The 5,199-nt window shown below is 50.5% G+C and overlaps 1 protein-coding gene across 4 annotated transcripts in view; it reads right to left on the bottom strand.

Annotated features, from left to right (window-relative positions):
- Window positions 1-4,798: 4,798 nt before the first annotated feature.
- The window catches only part of TMEM59L (transmembrane protein 59 like), a 14,123-nt gene continuing 13,722 nt past the window's right edge, over window positions 4,799-5,199 (bottom strand). For all 4 annotated transcript variants that reach the window (XM_015586165.2, XM_015586170.2, XM_015586160.2 and 1 more), the window contains one exon: window positions 4,799-5,199. The gene's annotated coding sequence lies outside the window, so the exon portion shown is untranslated.

Here is a 5,199-nt window from a genome sequence, read left to right as displayed (position 1 = left end):
TGATGAAGGCCTTTCCTGATGGCGATAATTGCTATGAAAGCAGTAGGCTGAGAGTAACCAAGTGGGGAGGAACTGCTTTGGCCAGGAGATTAGGGACAGGCTCTTTGGAGAAGTGATGTCCTAGCTTTAATAAAAGCAGCACACAGAATGTTCTAGAATGTTCCAGGACATTTTAGAACATTGTGGAAGGGCCCAGAATGTTCCAGAACATCTCAGGTGGAAATAATGGGTAGGCCCCAAGCCCCATGCCAGAAAGCCTGAGGAACAGAGATGAAAGACCACAGTGGCTGGGGTGACATGGGCAAGGCTTAGAGCAAAGAGGGAGAGTGTTGACAAAGATGTATTGAGAACAGCCTCCTGGAGCGTGGGACACAGCTGTGACTGAGAGTGCTCGTGTGTTGCATCTGGCAGAGGGAACATTTATTAAACCAATCATCATACAAGCAAAGAAGCAATAACTTAATTGTCAACATGATAAAGGCCTGAGTTGGAAGTAGTGACTTACAGGGGCCAGGCTGAGCTAGGAGGGCAAAGAGGGACATTTAGGCTGAAGAATTGGCCAGTAAAAAAGCAGAGCCTTCCAGACAGAGGAAACAACCTATGTGTGGACTCTGAGGATGGAAAAGTGCCAGGAGCCTCTTAGAGCCTGGCAGGACTGGGAACGAAGTAGGCAGTAGGCAGGCTCACATGACACAGGATCCCTGAAGGCCTCAGCTTCCCTGTTGGGCTCATACCTGGCCCTAAATAGGGACCTCGGCAACCCCCAGCTCGGACCTGTCTTCCACCTTCCGCCACACACAGAAAAGAAAGACATGAGTCTCTATACTTTGTTTCAAGCATTGATGGAGTGTGGCAGGGATATCTTGCTGCCTCCCTCCCTTTCTCAGCAAATTTCCACCCTGGGCCCAGAATTAGGCCTATCACCAAGAAACCAGGAATGCTGGTTGCTGTGGCAACCCTGTGCTACTAGGACATATGGGCACTCCTGCTTGTTACTATGACGCCAGCCACCCACCTACCCTCCACCAGGTCTGCATCGGGTGTGGGAGGAAGGCCAAGAGATGGCCAGTGGAGACAGCTTACCAGATGTTGCACAGAGCTGGGAGGGAAGACAAGAAAACTGAGGCTCAGAGAGCTGTGTCGAGTCAGATCTCCTCCACAAGGTCACCTTTGTTGGCCCCCAACCCTGGAACGAGCCCCAGATGGAAGCAAAGGGCCCTTTCTCTCCTGAGACTCCAGAAGAGGCCAGAAGGCCTTTGCTTGGCTCTCGGGCCCCTTCCCCAGTGAAGCCTTCAGAAGGGCAGGTGATGTGAGCAGGGATTACTTTTCTCTGAACACATATACACACCCATGCACCTAGGACACCCTTCCTTTTCCCCATATTCTATCCATCCCTCAAAGTCCAAGTCAGCTGCCACCTCTTTCAGGCAGCCATCATTCATCACATGCTTGAAAGGGACTTCTCTGCCTTTTCCTCACACCCACAGTGCTCACAGTGCCCACGGTCCTCACCACTTAGTGTTATACATTCCACTTCTGTAAGTCATCTACTCTGGGCCAGCCTGGGTTGGTCACTGGGGCTTTAAAACTTAAAGCACTAGACACACAGCAGCAAACAAACGAAACACTCTACCTTTGGGGTTCATTCTTGAGAGAGGGGAGAGAGACCAAAGAGATAGTGCTCAGTCACAACTTTTCAGTTCCAAGAAGTCCAAAGCAAACTGATATAAGCCAAAAATCAAGAGGCAGTGTGGGCTTCAGACATAGTTTGATCCAGGCCTTCCAGTAATATCATGAACACACAGTCTCTCTCCATCTGTCTGAAAGGCTCTGTGGTGACATAGGGCCCCTGACAGCTCCAAACTCACATTCTCCCAGCTCAGCAACCCCCGTTAAGAGGGCATGTCTCCCTCCCAAGAAATCCCACTGATACCAGAGGAGGCTTGGGTCATGCTGCTCAACTTCCCCTGAGCCACATAAGTTTGGTCAAAGCAAATAAGAGTTATGTTATGAAGGAAGAAGAGAGTGATAAGTGCCAGGTAGATTCCTACCAAGTCCATAATGGCATTCCCAGCAGAAGGAGCGGCTGCCCTAGCAAAGGCCCAGAGGCTGGACCATTGATGTTACTGCAAAAAGCAGTGAGGACAGAGCCCATTTTGTTGTCAGACCAAAAGGTGAGAGGAACATAACAAGAGAGGTGGCTGCCAAGTTGGCTAGTACTAAAAGCCCTTAAAAGGTAAGCAGAGGGAATGAGATGGTTTCGGGGGGTAACAAGAAGTCACGGGGTCATCAGGGGAGGGACATGGTCTGACCCCATGTGGGGAAGAGACTTGACAAGGTAAAGCTGCTTCTGGGGTTTGAGAAGGAAACAGGGAAACATCCAAGCCAAAATAATTACCAATCCCCTGCCCCATTCCCTGTTGCCTGTGAGACCCATGGGAGCTGCCTTCATGGAGCTTATGAAATTATACCAATGTTGAAATAAGTAATTACTAATTATTTATTTAATAATTATCAATTACTTAATAATTACTATGGTAAGCACAAGGAGATTGATAGGGAGCTAAGGGAGCTAGCTAAACATGGATATAACAGGGGATGCTAGTCCAGTCTGGGATGTCTTCTGCTGAGGAGGAACACTTTTACTTGAGAACTTGGACAGAGCAGGGCTGCAAGGGTATTCTTGGCAGAGGGAAATGCAAGTGCAAAGGGCCCAGGGTTGGAAGGAACAAAGTAGGCTCAAGGAATCCAGAGAGAGCTTGTGGGGCTGGAGTATACTGAGTGAGAGGCAGAGCCTCTGCAGAAGTGGTCTATGTTAGTAGAGCCAGATTGTGGGAGGGCGTGTTAGTACATGTGGGTGTTTGGGCTCCTCATGGCAGCAGTATACCCAGGCGGGAGGTGACGTTTGGGATTGGATTTGCATGATATTGGCAGCTCCCCAGCTGCTGTATGGAGCTAACGGGTGGCTAGAGAAGTAGGAAGCCCTAAGAGAAGCCAGGAGGTGGGAGTAGTTGCTGAGTGAGAGGAGATGGTAGCTTGGACCTCGGTAGTTACCATGGAGATAAAGAGAAGCATGTGGGCTGGAGGCCAAGGAGACTGGGCCCTACTGATGGGATAAAGTAGAGTGAGGATGGGGAAAAATCAAGAGGCCGTCTAGGTGTCTGGATCCATTGAGATGGGGTGGTAGGGGGCAGGGCAGGGATGCAGAAGAAGGGACCACCAGTGGCCCCTCCCAGCTGGGCTGAGCAGTTCTGGTAGCCATTTCAAATGACAATAGGGATGTTGGCGTAACATTGCTGATGAGCCTAAAACCACTGATTTGTACACTTAAAAACTGGTTAAAATGGCAAATATTTTATGAGATATATGTTTTACCATCACACAAAAAAAAGAGAAAAACTTTAAATGTACATCAACTCAAACTAAAGAAAATGAAAAATACAGTTTTTCAGTCACCTAGACATACTGCAAGGGCTCTATAATACCATGTGGCTGGGCGTGGTACAGACAGAATGTTTCTGTCATCGCAGAAAGTTCTACTGGGCAAGGCTGGCCTGCCTCCATTTCTCATCTCTGTCCAGGTCTCATTTCCTGGCAACATTCCCAGGGGCAGACCTGAAACCCCAAGCTCAGCCCAGAATGACAACTGGAGGCCTAAGTTGCTTTTATGTTAAATCCTGATGCTCGTGGTATCAAGCAGGATCCTGGCAGCAGCAAGAGCCACTGAGAATGGATGATTCAGGAGCGTTGTATTGAAGGGGCCCTTTGCAAAAGTGTGTGCAGGGTTGGGTAACTGACATGGGTGGTGCGGTATGGAAAACGAGCAACAGTGGGGAGCTGTTACTATGCTCAGGCTGAAGGCTCACTTAGTGGAGCTGTGGCCCTGGTTTGGGGGATGCAGGGCGGGACAGCAGGAGAGAAACACCTGACTTCTCACTCCTCCTTCTTTTCACCTGGTCCTGTCTCCCCGCTTCCCCACCACCCTGGCTGACTCTAGAAGAAGGTAAAGGGCCCAAGTGGCTCAACCTCCAGGGATACAGGGCAAGGTGAATGGTGGAGGGTCCAATAACAGCCCCATTCAGCTACAACTCACCTTCCCCTACCCACTCACCTATTATCACCCACAGGCCTCCATCAGGCCCTAGAAAACCTCTACCCAATTGACCACCACACCCCTCATCCCAAACTCTCCCTAGGAGAAAAGACACCCCCCTCAACCAGGAATCTCTGGTTGCCAGCAACAAAAGCAACTCCAGTCAACTGAACTAACTGGCTGGAACTCGGGGTGTCTGCAGAATGAACAGGAAAGATGAAGAGCCATGCTTATGGCCTCCTCAGGGAGGCCTGCTCCTGTCTTGCAGGACTCCTCTCCAATGCAACATACAGGAAAAGAATGCCAAGGCTGGACTCCTTGGACAGGGAAGGGGAGGGGACCCATGGACAGTGTCCTGAGACTGACTCCAAAGGGGCAAAGCTCCATCCCCAAAAGCAAGGAAGATGGAAGCCACGTAGCCAAAAAATTAACAAATGTCCTCTTTAAGATATGACCTGCCCACTTCACAGGAGAGACACAGGGGCCCAGGAAGGGGCACTGACCCGTAGGGACACCCTAGTAATGAGTGCGACATGAGCTGGGCAACAGAGGTGCTGTCCTTCCAGGTGGCAGCCAGTTCACACCTCTTAAGCCACAAGGAGTTCCCAGGGTTTCCCCCAACTCACCAAGGGCCCGATTGGCAGAGGTCATGGCCATGCTCAGGCCACGCTACTAAGGGTCAATGGAAAGACAAACAGAAGCAGATTTGGTCCAAGACGTCTTTTATATACATGGTTTATTCCTCCCAACCTTCATGCTGCAATTCCAGCCTCAGCTGCCAACCCTCCAAGCATGGAGCTGCCCACTGCCTCTTTCTGCGGGAGGCCTCCTCTTATGGGGTTAGATCTCTGAAGGTGGGGTGGGGAAAAGAGGGGAGCCCTAGCACAAGGCAGCTCCCTTGAAGCCTCAGTCCTCCCAGAGGGAAGGAAGGAGGAAGGCGGCACAGAACTGGGGTTCAAATACTCAAGAAGTTACACAATAGAAGACAAAAAGTAGCACACTCCAAGGAAAGGCGGGGCAGGGAGGAACCAAGGCCAGATCCTGTCCCCCAGATAGGGGCATGGTGATCTCAGGACCCAGAGGGGTAAAAAATGGGACCAGGGAAA

The sequence above is a fragment of the Pteropus alecto genome, unplaced genomic scaffold (genome assembly GCF_000325575.1).
Source record: "Pteropus alecto unplaced genomic scaffold, ASM32557v1 scaffold160, whole genome shotgun sequence".
Taxonomy (NCBI): domain Eukaryota; kingdom Metazoa; phylum Chordata; class Mammalia; order Chiroptera; family Pteropodidae; genus Pteropus; species Pteropus alecto.
Note: the sequence above shows the minus strand (reverse complement) of the source record. Positions and strands in the feature narration are given on the sequence as shown.